The following is a 24671-nucleotide window of genomic DNA, read 5'->3' as shown; positions in this document are numbered from 1 at the left end:
AAGAAATGATAACTCTTTTAATTAGTTTTTCAGGAAAAATGTTGAATGGCATTATTGTGATGACAAATAATGACAAATCAACAGTACTACAGTTCAAAATGGAATCCTTTTGGTAACCTAAATGTCCTGCTTTCACCACTCTATGAGTAAAATTGAAGTCACGTTCATATTTGTGCCTGAGTCTCACTGATACCAAGCTCCCACTTGCTCACAGGAATGTAATTACTCCACAAGTATTTCTGCGAATCCTTGAGATGTGACTTAAATGTATCCTACTTTAAGCCTGGTTATTGCTCATTATCCCTGGTAGCTGAGTTGGATCTCTGGAGCTGCTAGCATCTCACATAGCACCACAAAGGAGCCCCCTAATCAGAGCTGCTTTGCTTCCTCTCTTCTGACCCTTGTCTACTAGAAAAGTAGAAATCACTTCAGTTATTTACAGCAGAGGGAACTGAAGGCAGGGAAGTAGTTACTTAAGTGATATTAGGACTGAGAATCCAAACAGGGGATCAAGTGCAACCCTAAGATTAGCAACAACAGGAGGCCAGCTTATCCCTAATCTGAAGGAATGAGGAAGAAGTGATGTGACCAGAAGCCAAGAAGTGGAAGCTACAACCACAGAAGGAGAATCTGTCATGAATGGAATTCATAGAAGAGGTACAATCCTCACTCAAGAAGCTGCCAGAAGCCGAGTGGCAGTAGACCAATAACCAGGCTTCTTTCTCTCTTCCTAATCTCCCCATAGTACCTTTTATTGTCCTAATTCAGGTAGAAGCTAGCCGACATAGAAGCTGGCAGAAGGAAACACACAATGCTGCAACACAGAGCACAGCAGATCAAAGGGTAAAAAATAGACAGGAGGACAGCTAGGTACCGGATCTGCACAGGATTGGCTGCTGTGGCTGGATTTTGATGTTAACTGGATTGAGTGATGTGTCCTACTTTAGAACAAGAGTTGGTAAAGTTTTTTTGGAAAAAGCTTCATAGCAAACAATTGTGGACTCAGGAGGCCATACCATACTATCACATCTACTCGAATGATTCTGCTTGGTAGCACAAAATCATCCATAGGCAATACGTAAACAACTCTGTTACAATAAAACTTTATTTATAAAAACAGATGTTTCAAGAATTTAAGCTATTCCATGGTATTATTGCCTCGGCATCCATTTTGTTTGGCCAAGCAGTCTGCGGGGCCTTAAATTGACACAAGCCCCCTGAGGTAAGCACATGTCCTAGATAACAGCCCACAGAGTCACAAGCAAATGTGAGTTCCTGATATGACTCCCCCAGCAGTACTTGCGATCAACAGTCTCCCCCATCTCTTTGGTTCTTCCCCTGCTGTATCAAATAAGACCCCCATGGGGCTTGCAGAAACCCTGCTATTTTTGGCTCGAATTGACCAGTTCAGTCATAGGCCAGGAATCCCAAAGTGCTTCCACCCACAGATCCTAGTAAAGGCATGTGCTTCAGGTCCTGGCTCTCTCTCTGTCTGCACCCTGCCTTGACCTCCCCGTGTGGTCCCTTGAGGCATGCCATGTACTTCCTCCAGGACCTGGGGGTAATAAACTTCTCCATTTCCCTTTCTCTGGTGGTATTCTGTTGAATTGAGCCTAACCATCTGGCATCTGTGCTCTACTTAACATATGTTCATGTAACTAAATCATAACAAGATGGTGGGCTGGCTTTGGCCTGAAGGCCATAGTCTGCTGACCTTTTTTCTAAAATTACTGTCACCACTACATGTTCAGGGCTCAGGATATTTCAGTGCAAAATCAAGAGTGTAACACTCCCTTCCACTGCGGCACATGGTTAAGAGTTTTATAGGAGGCATTTCTTGACTTCAAATTATTAGAAACATAGTGGGCATAATCTTATTTTTCAACCTTACTATTTCAATCAGTGTCACATTTATTTATTTTTTAAGTTAAACTATATCAGAATTTGGGTCATGTCAACAGATTGACAGGGGCTTCAATGTTAGTCATTTTAGGGACTACCAGCTTGCTCGTACATTCAAAGAAGTATGAAAGTATACAGTGCAGAGAAAATGAGATAAATGTCTCTAATCTTTAGGCCATCATGGTCACCAAAAATACCCTCATTGTTCCAACAACAGACTCTATCAAAGGCTAGGCACGCCACACAAGACAAAGGATGGCCAGGTGGGGAATACTTTTGCATTCTACTCCTGACTCAACAAACCACACTGCTCTCCAGCCAGTAGGCCTTGCTGCTGAGTGTGGTTCCTTGTGCTGTGTGATACTTTCTTTCTGGAGCAAACTCTTTCTTGAGGACTTCCCTGACTAGTACACCAAACAGTTCTATTGCCAGAGCCCCAAGCTGGTAGAAAGCCCAGGTTACTCTTTTGTTGGGAGAGGTCATTGCTTTGTTTTTTGTTTTGTTTCAATCCACATGTGAATCAGTGAACATAAACAGACCAGAGAGAAGAGAACAACTCTTAATTCCCTATATCTGGCCTAAGTCACAGTTTAAGCCCATATGGGATGCCTGCTATACTTTATTTGGTTTTATAACCCTCTGGCAACTTCCCTAAAGGGATTAGAAGCAACTGGTGTTCTATACTTTATTTTCAAGATAAATTTGTAAATCATCCCGTACATATTTGTAATCCTAGTTTGAAAGCAAATCATTCTGGTTCTAGAGGACTTGTTTGAGATGGAGAAGCCAGGTTTTGGATGAACCAGTGGTTGGGGTAGGGTGGAAGGGATTTAGTTGAATTCAGCTATTTGCATCAGTTTGTGGGTTACCTATGCTGGTTCTTTCAGCAAAATCAGAGAAGTTTGGACTTAGATACCCTAGAAAGAGCCCTGTAATCAATCAGGTTCAATACAGGATGTTGGGAAAGCAGTAAAACGTCTGGAGAAAAAAGGAAAAGAACAATGGATCTAGAGATCTATAAAATGGGCTGATTACACTCATTACAAATTTGTTAGAGTCATATTATAGATTTTTTAATAGATTTTATCAAGAAAAATCAACAAGTAAACAAGCAAAAACCCCTCATGGTAGGTATTTTTTCCCTTTGGGGATTCTACAGGGAACAGAATAGAATGTTCTAATCTGTTAGCAGGGTTTTAGGTTACAACTGTGCATGACATTGTAAATACAGTCACGTTAGTGTGTGTGCTGGTCTTGCCCAAAGTCAGTCAGTGTGACTCAGTTCCACTATTCAGATTGGCGTATCCTGACAACATGATTTTCTGGGACAAGCACGGCCACTTGTGGGCGTGACCAGCTGTCTTCAGTCAGGTGGACTGAACAGGATCTCCCCACACTGAACAGGATCAAGTTTCCACTTGAATATGTCAGGTTAAAATCTGAATGTGTAACAATCAGTGTTCAATAAGACAGTTTCTGAGGCAAATCTGATGGCAGACATTTGCATGGCTGTAATAGGTAAACAGAGGAAACTAGGAACTAAAGGCATAGAGGTGGGGAAAGAGTACCTAAAAATATAAAACAGGACAGAAGCCAGAAAGGTAAGACTTAAAAGAGCTCAATTCATGTGCTATATTGTATGAAATGAAATAGGAAAACTGTGAATGAGGCTGTAAATGCATGCCAGGATTTGGAAGAATTTTATTACCTGCTAGAGTTAGACTCTTCTATATTTTGATATTTCTAGTCCTTTTCAGAGTAATACACACTTTAAATTTTTTCCCAACCACATTAAGGCAGTATTCTGAACAATAGTTGCTACTATATCAGGAGTTCTAGTTTTTTCTTTTATTTTTATTTTAGTGAAGTCAGCAGTTTCTACAGAGTAGCCTGAAGCTATTTTTAAAGATCCATCATCAATGGTGTACTTTTTAACACTTTAGCACTAAGCATGCTTTAAAGGAGGGGAAAAAATGAGGCCACATTTGAATATGAAGCAGAGCGATATCATAGTAAAAAAAGAAACATTGATTGTATTTTCTTGTTTTCCTTCAAGAAATGGCAAATATATAGCTTTCATAGTAAGGCGTTGCTTTCTAAATATAGAATGTATGACTTTTTATACATTGTCATGCCATAGAATCTTTGAATCTGAGGTTGGAGGGGAGAGTTCCTCTAGTCCTACGTATATCACCCAAGGAAGAATCAGCTCGTCAGCATCCCTGACAGAATCACAGACAGCTTCTGCTTCAAAAGCCTGCAGAGATAAGGACCTCACAATTTCACAAGATCACTCTATACTGAGGAGTCTAGATAGCTAGAAAGTTCCATCTTATATTGGTCCAAAATGCAGTTACTCATAGCTGATGTGCATCTTTCCCAGTTGTGTTTATGGAACTATCTAGAATAACTCGTCTTTCACCCTCAAGTTCTCTAAATATAAAGGCAGTGCCACTGTACAGGAGGAAGGGGATGAAAGAATATTCCAGAAACCCTTTAAAATATATAACCTGGAGAAACATTTCAAAACTGTGTCTTAACCAAATTCAGTCTTTATAAAGAAGTACAGCTTAGATTCCAATCATATTTACTATTTAAATAAAAGCTGACATTTATTTATAGCATATAATTTAAATAGCACTGTATATTTTTTCCATCACGCATTTTCCTTAAATTAGCACACAGCTCCCTTACACAGCTCTGCGGTCTGATGTGAGGCAATCTTGCCTCACAGTTAATGTCACTGGAAGAATACTGGTGGAGAGAGAGAAGAGCAAGAAATGATAGATTTAGTACTATATTTTATTGAATCTAGCATGCCATTAGTTACAAAATGCACCTTTATTTTATGGACCCCTATGGATAGATGAATTATGGTATTTATTAGTTTGAGATATTAGGACACTAAACAGAAGCTGAACCAGACCATTTCCTCTCTTCTTTTTTTTAAATAAATAAATAAATAAATAAATTTATTTATTTATTTTTGGCTGTGTTGGGTCTTCGTTTCTGTGCGAGGGCTTTCTCTAGCTGCGGCGAGCAGGGGGCCACTCTTCATCGCGGTGCGGGGGTCTCTCACTGTCGTGGCCTCTCCCATTGCGGAGCATAGGCTCCAGACGCGCAGGCTCAGTAGTTGTGGCTCACGGGTCTAGCCGCTCCGCGACACGTGGGATCTTCCCGGACCGGGGCACGAACCCGTGTCCCCTGCATTGGCAGGCGGATTCCTAACCACAGCGCCGCCAGGGAATCTCTCCTCTCTTCTTATTCTGTTCTGAGGGTAGGTGTGGCTGAAGACAGGAGCAAGAGCACAAGGTGACTACACCTCTCTGTATTCACGTTACTTACGCCAAATACTCAAAGCAAGTGTTGAGAGTGACTGGAGATGTGAGGTGAGAGTCAACATAAATAGGTTCCATATTTTTTTAAATAGCATCATTTGAAGATGGCTAACAGCCTAGTGAAGCCTCTGGGGATGGCAGCATTTTCTATTAAGACTCTCGGCACTCTTGGCACACAAACACTAAGTGTAGGTGTCATTTATTAAATCTTATCCATTGCATGCCACTTTGTGTGAAAGCTATTTCTTCTTCTTCTTCTTTTTAGATCTTCTGGAAAGCAATAATGGCAGGATGAAGAATAGACTGAGAACTTTCAGGTGGGCCGGGAGAATCTAGAGACAGAATGAAGTGGGGCAAACAGGAGAACTGGAAACGTAATTTCCATTACCTGCTTCATTACATGCTCGTCAATTTCTTCCTTAATATGTTTAATTTAGCAAGTTAAAAGAACAAGTTATCAATACCATACATAGGAGGACATAATAACTAGAACAAAGAAGAAAAATGCGTAAGTGGAAGGATTTGCCACTGATGGTAGCAGAGACTAATATTTTAAAATATTCTGCTGCTGTGGACATTGGATATACACAAGCTAGCAATAAATATTATCACGTTTTAAAAATTAGACCTGTGTTAGTTTAGCATGAATTGCACTGCCAGATCGATGCTGAAGTTCAAGAGAGGGAATTTCACTCTAGAAAATTCCTTAGAGAAAATAAATATAGACTGAATTTACATCGTAAAAAACCCCCACTAAACTAAAGCTAATAGAGCTACGTGCTACAATGGTTTAGTGACTCTTTGCTGTATTATGTAAACCAGGTCCTCTGAAAATGTCCTTGATTCCTTAGAAGACAAGGATGTTTTACTAAACTTCTTTGTAAAATGTAACCTAGCTCAGGGGTCTATCATCTGGCAGTTGGGAATCATGACATAACGGGAGGGTGAAGAATAGTCTGAGAACTTTGGGGTGAAGTGGCGGAGTCTAGAGACAGAATAAAGTGGTGCAAAAAGAGATCTGGAGACATAATTTCCATTACCTGCTTCATTATATGCTCATCAATGTCTTCCTTAACATGTTGAATTTAGTGGATTAAAATGGCATTGCTTAACTATCTTCACCAAATTACTTACTTTCCTTTTATTGACCTGGCTTATAACAACCTGCAAATGATATTAAAAGCCAACCTGCCATGTAAATGAAAAATCACAATCTTGGGCAGAATCACAGGTTTCTCCTTCCATTACCATGGAGAAGTGTCCACTCTTACTCTCTTTTTGCCTTTTTCTCCTCTCACTTTTCAACCTTTGTATTTTATGTAGGCCAATAAGGTTTGCCCCTTCTTTTAACTTGAAACGTAGGGGGAAGAAATCAAAACAAAACTCATTCTCTTCTCTCTTAGTTACTGATAAGAAACTGTGGATATCAAGACCCCAACATGAATTATTGGCAGAGAATGGTATTTGTAGCTATTTTCAACTTGACACTGAAGCCTATGTGTGATGTGTGATGCGTTTCCTTTCCTTAGATATTCAGAGGAGTTGGAGTACTGTTATTCTCTCTCATCTCTTTATTAGCTGAACAAGAAAATAATTTTACTGAATTATGGCCACACAGATGGCAAAAATCATTTTTCTGGATTACTGGGAGTGAATTGTCACATAAAGAGCAGAGAAAGACTGTAGCATTGACAGAATATTCTTTCTCCTGCTAGAATATAGCTCCCATCTGGTCCCAATTCTTTTTCCCTGTATTTGTGTCTTTTATGACATCTTTACAGCCTCTCTCATCTAAAGCACTACTTCTTTGCCCCTTAATTTGAGATGGCCTTTTAGCTTGATTTGGCCAAAACAATGTGACAGAAGTGAAGGTGTTCCACTTCTGAACACAGACCTCAAAAGGCCTTGTGAACTCTCACTCTCTCAGTTACCTCAATCAAGAAAATCAACCCCAGCTCGCCTAGTGGAGGATGAGAAATCATGTAAAGCGGAACCCAAAGAGCTGAGATTATCCTAGTCTTGCTGGCCCTGAGCAACCCACCAGCTAACTCAGTTTTATAATAAACTTGATTGCTCAAGATCAGTTGAGCCAGATTAAATCAGCAAGACCTCTCAGCCGATCCATAGACCCATGAGCTAAAATAAATGTTTATTGCTGTATGCCACTAAGGTTTTGTGGTGGCTTATCATGTAGCATTATCATGGAAAAAATATAACTTAGATAGGGGTGTTTCTAAATTAGAACTTTTCTTCCTTTTTCAACTCCAGTGAACCAATGGGTACTGACAAGTGGCAGTAGGTTGAGGTATCTACTTCCTTCCTTGAAACTAGTTCAAAATTTCTAGAAGCTCCCAAGGGAAATGTGCTGTAACTTACATTTTCTCCACTTTTCTTGCTACTAGTTGTCCAATGTCTTTTTCTTTACTTTACCGGAGGAAAAAATAGTTAAAAAATCAAGTCTATGTTTGGAATTCTGAACTTCTTTTATATTTATTTTCCCACCAAGTTCCCAGGGAAAATATGCCCTCTCATTACAGTTTTCTGTCAACTTGCTCTAAGATCCTTGACTCACTTCATTCACATGAAGGAATAAATGAATGAAAATGTATTATGGAAGGAGTTGAATTTTAATAGAGCCCCAAAGCCTTACATTGTTTTTTCTTAAATTGTAATGTTAGGTCACTTGTATCAGAACAAGCTGGAGAAATGACTAAAATGTATGTTGCTAGGTCCTACCCAGACTTACTACATCAGGAACAGAATCTGAGCAGAAGTAAATACAATTACATCGTACTGTAATTTTTGTTTGTTTGTTTTTTGTTTAGTGTTGTTTTCCACTGCTGAGATTATAAAACAAAGTCGGGTCAGCAGTCAGGTCCTTCATTTCATTGAAAAAAAAGTTTGGTTTGCAGTCAGGGATCCATCAAGAAAAAAGAAACCACTCTATGTATTCCTGTTATACAGGTTTATATTTGGATGTAAAATTAGAAAAACATAAAAAATTGCCCAACTACTATGTGCTAAGGGAACAAAGGTTAGAGAAGTTGTCACCAGCATCTAAGCAACCAATTATTAAAAAGTTAACCTGAAGTTTGCTTCAAATGTTACCTCCGACACCAGCCCACATGTCTGTCCATAATTGTCCCTCGAGACAGTGGACTATCCCTGTCTTTCACTCCAGAATTCATGCAAATGTCTCATTACCTGACTCTTAAATTGAAACAAGATGGAGAAGGGGATTCTGTTAAATGTATTTCCTGGCTTCTCCTCTGTGATGCAGGCATATCATAGATGGGGCTGGTGATGGGGTCAAGCTGACCACAGAAAAACCAGCACATATCCAATCCCTGAGGTAATGACAGTAAATCTGAGGTCTAAAATTTTAAGGAAAAAACCATCCAGCTTTAGGTAGAAAGCTAGACTATCAGTAGTATCTAAATATTATTTACACTTAAGTTTTGAGAATTAAACCAGGTAAAGATTAAGGTGACATTCCTCTCATACTCTACAGGTATCAACCATTTGGTTTTCACAAGGAACTGAGCCAGTTTCTATCTTTCACATTATACATTTAAAGTTTTCTCCTGAAACTTTGGTAAGCTTTACACCTTCTTTTCTGATTGTGCACTTTGTTATTTTGATTACATAATTTATTAAGTGCTCACAACAAGCCAGTGGGATGAGTATTATTCCCTTTCTGTACCTATTGTAGTTGAAGGACAGAGATGGTGAAAAATTAACACAAAGTCATACAGTTTGTAAAAGAGCCAGAATTTAAATCTATAGCTTCTAACTCCAAACTGTATGCTTCTCCTACTTTATCTCTGTCTCTGTCATAGAATTTTCCAGCAAATAAAGTTCTCTATGTTTTTCAGAAAGGAGTATATAGCATTGTTTTCTGTCTCACACGTGTCCTTTCAGCCTCCAGGGCTGATTCTCAAACTGGAAAGGAGGAAATGCTTCATAAACAAGGCCTCTACCTTTTCTCTCTGGGGCATCTCTTCTCATTTTTTGTCACCAGTGGTAATAGGCCAAAGTTGCAAATCATATTGTATCTTGCTTTATTGTGAATGACCTTTTTGTTTGTTTGTTTCAGCCCTCCAGCATCTATTCCTTCTTTCTACCAGCACATCAATTTCTTTTCAGAAGATTTCCTCTTTCTTTCTGTGTGTAGTCTTAGCAGGATGTTGAAACCAGGTGTTTGCCCCCTGCTATGGAGGCAGAAGTGGCAGAATACTTCCACTCCCCAGCCTAGTACAGCTGAGGACATGTGATTCACAATTGGCTAATCAAATGCTTTCCTCTAGAGCTTTGAATTTTGAGCAAGGGATGAAGTCACAGGTTCAATTTGGAGATGATGTAATTCAATGACAGACTGTTCCTGCTATAAAACTTATTTCTGTAGTCCCTGTTTCATTGCAGCTTTAGTTTCTGTCAGTTTCCAAACAACAAACTTCCCTTAGATTGTGTGAATGTAAACTGCTACTATGCTTAACATTTTACTATTGAAGTTAGCCAGATTCAATTTCTATGCAAAGAATCCAAAGTCATATAATAATCTCTCTATTAATTAATTCACTTACCTCAACTCATTCAAAAAATGTAAACCATGAGTATTAAAATAAAAATAAATGAGAAAACTGGAAAGTAAATCACTTTATATTAGGTGATTATCTTGTATTTAATGTATAGCATGTATAGTAATCAGGAGTGGGTTCAGCTGCAAGTAGAAGAAAAAAAATCCCATTGTGTTTGAAAATCTTGGAGGAAAATGAAAGAAAAACTGAGAATACAAAAGATAAGATGGAGATAGGAACAGTTACTACCCAACATGTATGCCATAAATTCACTGAAAGTGTGCCTCGACATTGACTAAGCGCTTTCCAGAAGTCTAAGCAAGAAGAAAACATTGTCAGTTGCACATGTCTGAAAATTCCTTCGATGAAACCCGGTCACTTGCTCAGAAGGAAAATTACACATCACACTGAGTCCAGAGGAAAAAAAAATCTGGTGTCTTGTGTTCTCATGTGGAAACTGTACAAAGTACAGTAAATAGTATCTGCAAACACACCTCTAGAGGAAACACTACAGTGTGGTTCACAGACTGGTTTAAAAAAATTTTGCTCAAGATAAGTCAATAGCATCATGCCAAACTGAAATTCAGTGAAAGTAGTTCTGTGGGGGACAAAAACGATATGACCCAAGTGTGTAACTCTCTGTAGATCTGTTGTTTCATCCACAGAGAGATCTGACAGTATTTAGATGCATGGATAGGTGACTGACATTCAAGAATTCCTCCATAACTATTGTTTTCCTAAAGTATTGCTGAGAAATGAGTTTCAAGTTACACTGTCTAGCAACTAACTGCTGGGCAGCTATTCTACGGTGGCGGTGGAACAGAGGGTAAATGTGGCCATTGTTAAATTGGAGGAACTGAAGACAGAGGCATAAATAGAAAGGAAACAATTTCTGCTTGGAGTAAGGGAGAAGCACACACTGGGAAGAGACGAAATTATGCTTAAGAAAGGATCAGATGATTTTAAATGAAGGAATAAAGACAGCATTAAAAGTAATGCCTTAGGGGGAAAATGATGGTAACAGTGAGAAGTCAGGGAAATAGCTTCCTCTTTGGAATGAATACACACTTAGTTATACAACCCATTATCTAATCAAAGCAAGAAAGTTATAAGAAACCTCAAACAAACAAATTAGTTAATTCTAAGAAAATGAACAAATATACATTTAAGTTACAAAGAAAAGTAAAGGACATTTAAGAGTTTATGTGGCCCATCTATATAAAATTTGAATTATGAAAATCTTGATTAAAATCATTATTTTCTAAAAATATTCAACATAACTTTAAAAAATCTGACCATAGGGAAATATAAACAGAACAGTTACTAGAAAATTGCTATGGCCTGAATGTTTGTGTCCCCTCAAAATTCATATGTCAAAGCCTAAATCCCCAATGTGATGGTATTTGCAGGTGGTGCCTCTAGCAGGTAATTAGGTCATGAGAATGGGTCCCTCATGAATAAGATTAGTGACCTTATAAAAAGAGATACTAGAAAGATAATCTCGCTTTCTCTGCTCTCTGCCATGTGAGAATATAATGAGAAGATAGCCATCTGCACACCAGGAAATGGGTTCTCACCAGAACACAACTGTGCTGGCACTCTGATCTTGGACTTCCCAGCCTCTAGAACTGTGAGAAATAAGTGTGTTGGTTAAGCCACCCAGTTTATGGTTTATTTGATACAGCAGCACAAACTAAATAAGACAGAAACTGAATAGTGAAACTTATCAAAATAATTGACTTAAACTCAACCATATCGATAATTACCTAAAAGGTAAATCGATACTCTGTGGTAGACAGAATTATAGTCCCAAAGATGTCTATGTCTAATCTCTAGAACTTGTGTATATGTTACCTTACTTAGCGAAAGGGATTTTGTAGATGTGGTTAAGATTATGGACTTTGAGTCGTGAAAATTATTTTGGATTATCTGAATGGGACCAATATAATCACAGGAGCCTTTAAAAGTGGAGAACCTTTTTTAGCTGGAGCTGGAAAAAAAGATGCGATGCTGGAATTGGGGTCAGAGAGATGTTATATTGCTAACTCTAAGAATGGAGAAATAAGACTATGATGCAAGGATTGTAGGTGGATTCTAGAATATGGAAAAGACAAGGAAACAGCTCTCCCTTGGAGTCTCTTGAAAAGAACACAAGAGTGCTGACATATTGATTTTAGCTCAGTAAGACCTGTATAAGACTTCTAACCCACAGAACCATAGAATAGTAAATTTGTGTTGTTTAAGCCTCTAACCCGGTGGCAGTTTGTTACAGTAGCAATAGAAAACACATACATAGCCCAAGTACAAGGTAGAAATGTTCAGTTTGCGTTAAAAACAATGTGTTGTTTAGAATAAAGATTCTTATATAAATATAAGAATACTGATTAAGGAAAATACAGAAAGAGACACACCGTGCAAAAAAAGGAAGCTGGTGTGGCTATATAAATACCAGACAAAGTTTACTTTAATTCAAGGTAGTTCAATTTAATTACCAGTTACAGAGAGTAGCATTATATAGAGATAAAAGGGTCAGTTAAAAAAAAACAAAAAAAAGTAATCTTAAATGTGTGTATAGCTGATAACATAGCTTTAAATTATATAGGGCAACATGATAGAACTGAAGGGATAAACAGACACGTCTGCAATCATAGTTGGGAATTTTAACACATCTTTCTCAGAAATTAAATGAATGAACAGGCAAAAATATCAGGAAGTTACAGGATGTTTGAAAAACCCTATTAACCAGGTTGACCAAATTCACATTTATAATACATAAAGCAACTGCAGTATGTGAATTGCTTTTAAGTACCTATAAAACATTCACCAAAGTAAACAGTATGCCGGGTTACAATACAAATCTCAATAAATTTTAAAAGATTGACATTACATGGAGTATGTTCTCCAAATACCAAGAATTAAAGGAGTAATCACAAACAAGATGATTAGAAAAATACCAATATGTTTGAAAATTAGGCAATAGATGTCTAGATAATCTATTTTGCAAAGATGGAATCACAATGGAAAGAGAAAATGTTTCGAATGAAATGATAAGAAAAACACACTTACCAATGTTTGTAAGATGTAACTAAAGCAGTGCCATATTTAGAGGGGATTCTTTTTTAGCTTTAAATACATACATTAGAAGAAGAAAAGCAGTTTTTAAAATTAATTATGTAAGCGTTAATATCAAGAAACTAAAAAATAACATCAAAGATATACAAATAAACCAAAGGAAGAAATAATAAAGATAAGAACAGAAATGAATGAAAAAGAAAAGAGACATTTAATAGAGAACATCAACCAAGCTAAAATTCTTTCTTTGTAAAGACTTATAAAAAATAATAAAATCTTATTAGAAGGCATCAAGATAAAAGTGTGAAAAATAGCAATTTCAGAAATGATAAGAATAATCTCACCATAGATCCTACAGGCATAAAATGATAATAAGACGATACCATGAATAAATTATGTCAATAAATTTGACAACAAATTTGAAATGTGCAAATTCCTTGAAAAATGCAACACACTAAAACTCACCCAAGAAAAACCTGAATATTTTATATATGCTACATTTATTTATATATATCATCAGTAGTTCAAAAACTTCCCCTCTCAGAACAAACAAAACTCTATAACTAGATGAATTCACTGGTGAATTCTACCAAATATTTAACAACAACAAAAAAGAAAAACACTTTATCACAAACTCAGAATAAATAGAAAGGGAAAATATTTCCCAACCCCTTTTTTATGTCAAGTAGATTATTAATACCAATACCTGCAAAGATATTACACGAAAAGAAAATTACAGGTCCACGCCCCATATGAACATGTGCCAAATATTATCAAAGTACTAGCAATTAGAATTTAGTGATGTACTAAATGCATACATTTTCATGACCAAATAGAGTGTATTTCAGAATTACAAGGTTGGTTTAACATTAGAAAAATAATTAAAGTAATTCAACTCAGTGACATAATAAAGGAAGAAAATATTGATTTTCTTAGTTGTGTAAAGAGTATTAATAAAATTTAATAACTTTCATAAAAAATCTCTCAGCAAACTAGAAATAGAAGGAAACTTCTTCAATTTGATAGTATTTACAAAAAGCTTACGGGTAACATCAGACTTAACTCTGAAATATTGAACATTTTTCCCCTAGTGAAGGAAAAAAAACAAAGATGTACATGATCACCATTTTTATTTGACATTGTATTAGAAGTCCTAGCTCATGTAATAATGTAAAGAAAGAAAGAGAAAAAGGAGAGAGAGAGAGTCTGGGAGAGAGAAAAATGAGGTGAAAAGTAAGAAGCATAACTGTCATTATACACAGACAGCATGATTGTGAATTTAGAAAAAACAAATACATCTACTAACTACAAGAGCTCATAAGTGAATTTAGCAAGTTCACGGGATACATGGTCAATTATCTTTTTATAAACTAGCAACAAATAACTGGACAATACAAATTTTAAATAGCATTTATAATTGTATATAAAACAAGAGGAATAATATTAATAAACTATATGCAAGACTTTTCTGAAAATTATAGATGAAGCATTGTTTAAATATTCAAAGATATAAATAAATAGAAAAATATTCCATGTTTATGGATTGAAAGTCTCTAAACTGCTAGAGGTAAATTATACCTAAATAGAATTGATGTAATCCCAGTCAAAATCCCAGCAGAATTTCTGTAGACATACACAAGCCAATTCCAAGATTTATATGAAAATTTAAAGAAATGGAGAGGTCAAAACCAATCCTAAAGCTAAAGTATGGAAACAGGGTCACATTTGAATAAGGGTAGACAAATATTTGAAAAAAACAGAAGAGAGTCCACAAAAGGACTGACACATATACAGCCTCTTGATTTACAACAAAAAACATCAGCACAATTTAATAGGAAAATACATAAGTTAAATTTTTAATAAGCAAGAGCATGATAATTTGAGAATAACAAATTTGTTGTCTTAAAAAAAAGTATACGCTATCCCCTCAATTCAACCAATTACGACCATACCTGTAAATCAAATTGCTAAGAATCAGTGCTAGTTATACAGCTATCATTTCTTAGCTCCAAGTTTGTCTTTCTCTACTCTTTTCTGAGATGCTAGGATTTAGAGTCTCCAAAATATATTTACTAGCTTTTCTTGCTGGCTGGATTTCTTTTAGGTTCTGCCAATGAGAGGCAATCACATGACACTGGAAACCTGGATAAAGGGCAAAGGGATTCTATTTCTGTTTCCAAGTCCTGTCAGCTTCCCTCTGACAGTGAAGGACTGCTACGGTCTACAGATTCTTTGGACATAAGCAATAGCTGTGTGTTGCCCTCCTCAGAATTTCCAACCCCAGGTCCGTAAGGGCCCCTCCCTTAAGCTCCAGGATTTTGGTAATTCCGTCTCTTCCCTCTTGTTCTTCCAACCACAGGAGTAGGAGCTGCTTCCTGCCATTAATAATATTAAGGTTACCTCAGCATCCTTTTTACTCTTTCAATTTTTAAACGTCTTGTATAACCAATTCCTTGTATCAAATCATCTTTTACAAACACCTGATGTTTTCTGCTTTCAAGGCTGGGCCTTGAATGATATAGAGCCCATAACTCAGAAGAAATGTCTCTCTTGAGGCAACTACATGAAATTTGAAGATATTCTTTTTGAGTATAAATTATCTAATTGAATTTTTAAAACCCTCAGGCCACGTTACTTTCTCAGCAACTAACCTTCCCAGTCCAGTAATGAGTATTAATGGATTCCAGGGCAGTTAATGCAGGAATAAAAGTAAGCAGAAGTGATTGCCTTCTACAACATGCAAAATATCTTTCCTAGAGGTAGCAATAAACACCAGTGAGACTAACTACTAATCTGTGATGTTATTATCCAGGATGGAAATGTCAATGTGGACTCAGATTTTGTATACTTGCTAGAATTCCTCACCACTCGTTTCTGTTTATAGGTAAGTTTGGTAGGAATTTTTCCTTTTAGGTTATTACAATTGTCCTCGGGCCAACAGCAACTTAATTGATCATTATATAACAGCTGCAGATGGGATCCCAACATACCTGTAACCAATCCCAGCATTCAGGTCCCCAGAGGGACCCAAATGAACAAGCTAAAGTTAATATATCAAATGTCCAAGCAGAAAGAATGTATTTTTCCAGGAGAAGGTAAGGGTTAAGATAATCATGTTCAGATTTACTAGAGAAGAGAGCAACACTTGGAAGAAGTGAAGTATCTTAAGAGAAAGTTCCTGCCTTATATTTGGCCAAATTCCTTTCCTTGACAACCAACAGATACGAGACTTAAGATCAGGCACATAGGAGTAGTGTGTTCTAAATTTCATATATTTTATAGGAAATAAACATTAAAATCTATCCAAAGTTCCCATCAGAATCTGATTATTACAATCCTTCATCATATTCGAGGACTGAAATCTTAGTCATTGAAGGAGCCCACTCCAGGACATCTACCAATCAATAAACTATCCACTTAATGTGAATAGTAGTGATAGTAGTAGTAGTAATGACCGCTGTACATGAGTACTTATTTTGTACCTATAATTCTACATGCTTTAAGTGTATAATCTCTTTAAATTTTCATTAAAGACCAGAAACCATTCTTACTTTCATTAGATGCAGTGCCTTGATTTGCTTTTTGAGGATTTCTCTTTCTATAGGAGAGTTGAAGCTTGAAGGAGCTGTTAATTAAAGGATTTTGTCCTTAGAGAACTACACGATGGGCACATGACCCAAACTAAGTCAACTGAACTCCTTCTCCTAGAACTTTGAATCTTGATTGGAGTGATTCAATAGCAACAATATTCTGACAAGATTTTAATATTTATTAGACTAGTAGATCCATACTAATTCCTGCCTATTTTGAGACTCAATCACCAGCCTTTCCTTTGATTCTCTAAGCTACTCAATATCCAACCCACAAAATGATTTTCTGCTTAAAATTTCATAGAGTCAATTGCTGTTGATTGCCACAAAAATTTCTGAAGGATAACTTCTTTTATCTATGAGAAAATTGATGCTTTGTGTGGTTAAGTAAATTGTGTAATGTCAAACTGTTTGTCAAATAAGAGCTGGGATTTTAATCCAGCTACCTCTGATTTTATGAAACCAGGGCTCTAGATGAAGTGGCTTTGTAATAGATGCAAAAAGTAAATTCTTTTCTATTCAGTTTTTAGAAACCTGAGAGACTGCAAGCATTGGTCCTGGTCATTCATACTGTAACGGATCTTACTGGTGGCTCACCTAAACAAATATCAATAAGTGAGATTCTCAAAACAAGAGCAAAGCTTTGATGTGAACAAATGAAGATGACCTCATGGCCAGGTTCTTCTCATGGTTGAGAGAAGGATATAATTAGCTGGGCTGTATAATAATGGGGCAGACCCCATTTAGGCAAGAGTAGTCTCCTGTGATTTACTTCAACAAAGGAACCTAAAAGGTATTTAAAACTAAGATTGTGGTAAGAGAAAATAATCACAGTTTAAAAGTGTAGTTTTGGAAAACAATTTGGTGGCTCTTCAAAAAGTTAAACACAGAATTACCATATGTTCTAACACTTTTGACTCTTAGATATACACCCAAGAGAATTGAAAACAGAGATGCAAACAGATTCTTGTACATGCATGTTCATAGAAGCACTGTTCACAATAGTCAAAAGTGGAAACAACTCAAATGTCAATCAATGGGTGAACAGATAAACAAGAAGTGCTATATACATACAATGGAATATTATTCAGGCATGAAAAGGAATTAAGTACTGATACATCTTACAATGTGGATAAACCTTAAAAACATTATGCTAAGAGAAAGAAGTCAGGCACAATAGGCCACATACTGTATGACTCCATTTATATGAAATATCTAGAATAGATAAATTTATAGAGACAGAAAGATTGATGATTTTCAGGGGCTGGGGGAAAGGAAGAAGAGAGAGTGATTGCTTAATGGATATAGGGTTTTATTTTAGGGTGATGAAACTGTTTTGAAATGAGATGGAGGTGGTGTTTGTTTGCACAACAATGTGAATGCACTAAATTCCACTAACTTGTATACTTTAAAATAATTAATTTTCTTAATTTTATTTTTTATTTTATTTTGCACAGTTCTAAACACTCTATATATAAAGCATATTTAATCTCCATAACTACCTTATGAAGTAGATTATTGTTACCAAGCCCATCTTAAAGACAGGAAATGTAAGGCATAGAAAAATTGTTGCTTGCCTATGGTCACAAAGCTGATAAAGTAGTGAATTTGGAATTAAAACTGAAGAATTCAAGCTATGGTTCCCAAGTCTGTATTTTTCAACATTACAGTCTATGGTCTTCAAAAATCAGACATTGTGTGATTATACTCTAGACCAGCAATGTGCAATAGAACTTTCTGTGTTGATGAAAATGTTCTATATCTGCATTGCTAAATACAGTAGCCACTAGCCACATGTGGCTACTGAGCACTTGAAATATTGCTAAGACAACTGAATACCTGAATTTTTAACTTTGTTTATTTTTAAATTATTTAAATTTAAGTAGTTTTATATGGCTATGGGCTACCATATTGGATAGTGTCCAAGTCTAGACTTTGATAGTTTTTTTTTTAATATTTATTAGAGTACAGTTGATTTGCAATGTTGTAAATTGTAAGTTGTTCAGGTGTACAGCAAAGTGAATCAGTTATACATATACATATATCCACTCTTTTTTTTAAGATTATTTTCCCATATAGACCATTACAGAGTATTGAGCAGAGTTCCCTGTGCTATACAGCAGGTTCTTGTTAGTGATCTATTTTATATATAGTAGTGTGTATATGTCAGTCCCAATCTCCCAATTTATCCCTCCCCCAACTCTTATCCCCTGGAAACCGTAAGTTTGTTTTCTACTCTGATGGTTTTTTAAGTTATCCTTTAGGGCAAAAAAAATTCCCCAAAATGCATATTCTTCTTTCTGGGTAATATGAAGAGGTAGGAAAATAATTGGAGCAGTTGAGCCTCAACTACCTCCCTGTCCTCTGAGAACTTTTCAAGTGTGAGGCAGACTATCAATCCCAACCATTGTGAGGCAGTATGAACCTCGACTTTTTGTAGTATCAACATTCTAAAGGTCAGAAATTTCTTGACACTCACAACAGGGACATAATTGGCCCAAATTGAAAAATATTATTCAGGATAATCCCAAATACAATTCATACAGATAAAGTCAGTCAGTGGTAATACACACTAACATCCTACCATCTGTTCTAGGAACTTTTATCATAAGCACCTTTGAGGTAGACATCTTTGCCACAAGCAGTTTTGCCACAAACATTTTCATGGCATGGACATAAAACAATGTTGCCAAAAAAAAAAAAAAAGAATAGCACAAAATAATAATACAAAATAAAATAAAAGGGAGACATTAAAAAGGACATAATGAAACATGAGAAATGAATAACAGAATTAAAAACATTTTATTGCAAAATACAAAAATTTGAATATATTTAAAATGCATGTAGATTCATGGCAATACTGCACAAATAACTGATTTTACTTTGTGGATTGTACCTAAGCTCTTGTCTTCCAAGCTTCTAGTTCATAGTATTTTATATATATATTTTTTTGCTTGTTGATTTGTCTCCTCATTCAGCACCCCACTTTTTCTTTTTTGCTAAAATTTCTTCCCTCATTAAGAGAGGTATCAGTTTCCAAATACTAGAATACTGGAATGCATATCTGTAAACTGAGCTTTGTGGTGCATTGTAAAAGACTTATACACTCTTTGTTTATTCTTGGCATATTAAGTCATATCTATTGATAGACATTCAGAAGTTCTATGGGAAATGTGGGTTAAACAATGTGCCTTCAAATCAGTGAAGGATTTGCAACTGATACTTTATAATTTTCTAGAATAGTTTGCAATCTGACTTTACATTCTTATTTCACACTTCCAGTAAGTTTTGTCACCATATTTTCTATCAAGTTGATATACGTAGCTGTTATCATCCACTATTTTAAGGCCATGTCTACTCTTCACTGTATAGACCATCATGAGGGCTATGATTTACGTAATTTAAAAATCAATGTACTGTGTCAATGTGGAAATGAAACAAAACTGTCAACCAGTTGAAAGCAAATTGTCAATTCAAAGTGTCAACCAGTTATTTTATCTTTATGACAAAATTGCCCTACAGCCTATTAGTTATGTGGTGAAGATGTTAGAGGCAAAGGTGTCTATGGCAAAGATGTTTGCGGTGCAAATACTGGACCCACCTGTCATCACTTTGATGAGATGCAAGATGGAATGAACTTTGAATAAGTGTATTAGACATTTTATATATAAAAGAATTGCCGTCAATGTAGTTGCCGTTCTCCCCCTGTACTTCATCCTACAAATATCTTTTGCAAAGTTTTCTTCCCCGAAGTTAAATTTCTTTTTGTTTCAGGCCTCAGGTTGTCATGTTTTCTTTTTCTTCTTCTTAGACCTTTTGTAATGTCTATCTCTTTAATATAAACAGTCAAGCTGCCAAGGCAGAATATACATTTTTTTTTTCAGCTTAAAGTATCTCACACATGCACCAGCACACAATTTGTGATCATGACTAAAATTATTCTCAAAGAAAGAAAACAAAAAATATTAACGTTACCTCAAGTCATAACCACTTCGGTTAATCTACCACAAATTAACTTTGTACCTTGCATATGCAAGAAGCAAATGAATAACTTTCATTTGTTCCAAAAATATTTGAATTAACATGCTGGACATTATATTAGACATTGAAATGCAACAGTGACCAACACAGGCAAAAATCCTTCTCTCTTTAAACTAGAAAAAAATAATAAATATAGCAATTAACAGGTAACATTTATGTAAAAGTTAATATGTTTGGGGGATAACTGTAGGAGGAATATGGTTGTGGATGAAGATCAGATGTTCAATTTGGATATAATAAGCTTGAGGAGACTAAAAGCTATATAAGTAAGAAGTTGAATGGACAATGTTATTGGGAAGAGAGGGACAAATATGCGAAGAGCAAAGTTCTAGTTTCAAGGGGAAAGGTCTATGCTGGAGTTATAAATTTAGAAGTGATGACCATAGAGAAGGTACCTAGAGCTAAGAGACAGGATGATGTTACTCAGTGATTAAGTATAGGTAGAAAAGTGAGAAGGTCCAAGTACTGAGCCCTGGAGAATAAAACACCAAGAGGTTGGAGACATAAAGCAGGATTGATAAGGAAAGGCCAGAAGGATATGAAGAAATTCAAGTAAGTGTGGCATCCCAGAAGAAAATGTTTCAAGGAAGAGAGAATGATTAACTGTGTCAAATGTGTCTGATAAGCCAAGAAAGATGAGGAACTGGCTGCTAGATTTAGCAATATGAAAGACAATCATTATAAGAACATTTTAGTGGGAGTAGTTTGGATTAAAAACCTGATTGGAGTGGTTTCAAAAAGAATGAGAGAAAGAAATTGGAGACAGCAAATTTATATAAATCAAACCAGGATAATGAAATGAATATGTGTATACCCATGATATGAATATCAGGTGACAAAGTCAAGTTTGCAAGAAACTGAACTTTCCTTATATTTCCTGTGATGGAATTCAATACTTTGTTGAATTAATCACACAAATTTCATTGCAGCATTATTTGCAATAATAAAGCAACTATCAGTTAAGGATTATTTAAATAGCATATGAAAAAATAGCATATGATTTACAGAGTATGGTACATTTATACTATGGAATATTACAGAGCTGAGAGAAGAGGCAAATCCTATATGTTTTGTTACTGAAAGATCTCCAAGGTATTTTTTGGTGAACAAAACTCACAGCAGTACAGCATTTATAATGCAATTTCTTTACTGTGTGTCTACATGTGGTTTAGTTAGGTGAACTTGACAGGGTTCAATTGTGAAAAATGATGTTGGTCAACACTGCTAAGTCACTGAGGTATTAGAATAGTCTTAGTTTCAAGGGTTAAAATATTCAGTGTGATCCAAGTCAGAACTTTCATCTCACATCTCATTAAAAATATCTCCTCTTCCTTAGGGCCCAGCTGCTCAAGGAGGCATGGTTTGCCTTTTCTATTTTTCTCCCGTCTCTGCCCTACAGCTAGTTGCTGCTTTTGTTCCTTCAGAGTGGGCATGAGATGGAAAATAGTTAACAAAATCCCCCCGGCTGATTCTGTTGTAATTTGGTTTCAGTGTTCCGTATGCTGGCCTATGTCCAAATGTTGGCTCTTTTCCTCAAGAAATGCTTTTGTGGCTTCTCTGAAGACTTCTCCGTTGTGGATGTTGAATATCAGTGTCCTCTGGTATGAGGGCGCACTCATTAGTTGGCCCCTGTAACCTGCTCTTCAGCCGCTGCTCTGACAGAACACCCCATACAGCTTCTCTCTTCTATGTGGCCTCTGTCTGACAGGAAATCATCTTTGGGACCATTAAGAATGGAGTCAAGCCAATGGCACAATATATAACTTGTTTTTGGTAAACAGCAAGAGTCTTTTGGTAAAGAAGCCTCTTGAAGAAATCTGAGAGTTAGCTACTTTGCTATACCCTTCCACTAGGTTTTACTGAAAATAAGTCTTAGACAAACTCGGCTACACACAGATATTTATTACGGAAATATTCAGAAGCAACACAGACAGTTCTTACAAGGTTCTCTGAAAGCTGGATGACGGCCCAGCTCTCTGAACTTTTAAGTGTTCCCCAAGGCACCTTTCTTGAAAGGTTTATTCATGGCAGAGCAGACAGCATTCAAGAAGTCAGTTTTTCTTTACCTTGCAGTGGACATAAGACAACCAAAAATCTACCTAAACTAATGGCTGGACATAGCACTAGTTAGGAATAAAGCCTTAAGAGCCATCCCTAGAACAAATGAAAAAGGTATCTCATTGATTATCTGACTATTAAGTATGTTTCTAAAATATTTTAGCCAATCAACATAGCTTGGTTAGTGCTGATTTCATCTATGAAAATCCACTTAAACATTCTCATGCTACCTAAGATGCTGTTAATTTTGCCAATAAAAAAACATTTCTGCTCTTCTTTACGCTAGTTATCAAAGTGTCTGGTGTTGAGATGGGCACAGCCCACGGGGTGTACTAGACACCTCTAGAGTGTGGATTCGTGCCCTGAAGTAGATAGAATAGCGCATGGAGTACATTCTGGAAGGACACAAAACCTTCACCTTCCTGGGCCAGTGGCCCATGGGAAACAGCCGTCCCTCAACACCAGCAGTCTTTTCTGCTTTGTGGACAAGGGTTACCACACAGTGGGCCTCAACTGCCACAATTCTTCAATGTGGACATCATCCAGGTCCACAAGCCCAGTTTCTTCACCAACCGGTACAAGCTGTCAGAAAACTCGGCGAGAAGGGCTCATACTGGTGGGACAACACCCGCCTGGAGAAGGGCATGATTGCTACGCTGTGAAACCTGTTTGACTTGCTCCTGATGGAATGATGAGGGCCCGCGTACTCTCCTGGGGAGACCCCTCTACCGGGACCCGGCAGATCGGATCTCCTGCTGCGGTAGGCTGGCACAGGGAGCTCATCCAGGGTGACATCTGCAACAACAACCTGAGCAACACCTGCATGTGGCAGGAGGAGCTCACCTGAGCCTGGCAGGTACAGGGTGCCTGGATGAAGGAGTTGCAGGAGCTGAGGAGCCTCATCAAGGCCATGTCCAACGCTCAGTTTGGGAGTATCTTCCGACACCTTCTACAACTTCACCTACTTCTCACAGTGACTCGTGCCCTTTTCCAACTTCTGCAAGGCCTCCCCTGGCTGCCTGGTCAACGACCTCGGGGACTTGACCTTCTGCTCGAGCTGCATGCTCCTGCAGCACTAGGTTCCTCTGGACGGACCAGTTCTGAACAGCCTGCATGAAGTGGCCCTCCCTTCCCCACATCCTGGACAGGAAAAAATGGCCCTAAACTGAGAGCTTAAACTAATGAATGTAAACATGTCACACAGACGTCACAACAGGGGAATGCTTTAAGATGGCTTCAACCCGACCCTGTCCCACGTTGTTGACCATGATCTGAACACCTGGGTCTCTACAGCAGCAACCTTCTTGGTTTCTTCTTGCTATTAAAGCAGTTCCAATCAGGCACTTTCCTTTAGAGAGTCGTGTGAGGTGAGAGTCATGGGAGGTCCCCTTTTGGAGTCCCCCAAACTTCAGGGAAAACAGTTCAAACTTGACCAAAACTCCTCCAGCTCTGGGCCCATGGCCTGACACTTAGCAGGCATCTAGCCACAAGGCTCAGCAAGTATAAGTTTCTCCTTTGGCAGAAACTCCAGTGTCTATTAGTGGTTTTCTTGAAGCCCTCACTGGGTTTGAGGCGAGGTTGAGGATTGGGGCTATAGAAGGTGAGGTGGTGGGTGGGAGAAAGCAGCTCCATCCTCTCCCCAGGTGATGAGAGGGGGCAATGGCACAGTTCTTCCTAAAAAAAGGCAGTGGGTTCTCTTGTTCCTGAGTACCCCAAACCCTCTGGACATAAATCATACAGCATCCCTATATCTCACGTCCTGAAGGTCATCGAGAACCTCTCTTAAGAATGTGAATTACTTGTGCTATGGGTTTTGGGCTTCAGATAATATTCACATTCAAATACAAACTGTCAATTAAAATCCAGCAAATGAATTTTGTGCTCATTTAACAAATATTTATGGAATACCTTCTTTGTGCAACTCACTGGTCTTGGCATAGTATGTGTCTAGAAGGATACAGTCTTCATCCCCCCTGATTACTTCTTGGAAGTGGGTGGCTGGCTATTTACCTTTTCCTTCCACATAATTTTATACTGTGGGTTTTTTCTAACAAAACCCATAAATTTTATTTCTAAGTTTGTAACTCATTTTC

The 24671-nt window shown here is 37.2% G+C and overlaps 1 long non-coding RNA gene across 1 annotated transcript; it reads right to left on the bottom strand.

Annotated features, from left to right (window-relative positions):
- Window positions 1-230: 230 nt before the first annotated feature.
- On the bottom strand, window positions 231-22997 carry LOC309630761. The gene is made up of 2 exons (XR_014245924.1): window positions 14842-22997; window positions 231-5189 (listed from the first exon to the last, which is right to left on the bottom strand). It is a non-coding gene; the product is annotated as an uncharacterized lncRNA (long non-coding RNA).
- Between the last annotated feature and the right edge of the window lie 1674 nt (window positions 22998-24671).

Source organism: Balaenoptera borealis (genome assembly GCF_965194805.1).
Source record: "Balaenoptera borealis genome assembly, chromosome: 6".
Taxonomy (NCBI): domain Eukaryota; kingdom Metazoa; phylum Chordata; class Mammalia; order Artiodactyla; family Balaenopteridae; genus Balaenoptera; species Balaenoptera borealis.
The sequence above is the reverse complement of the archived record's forward strand: the minus strand, read 5'-3'. Positions and strand labels throughout refer to the sequence as shown.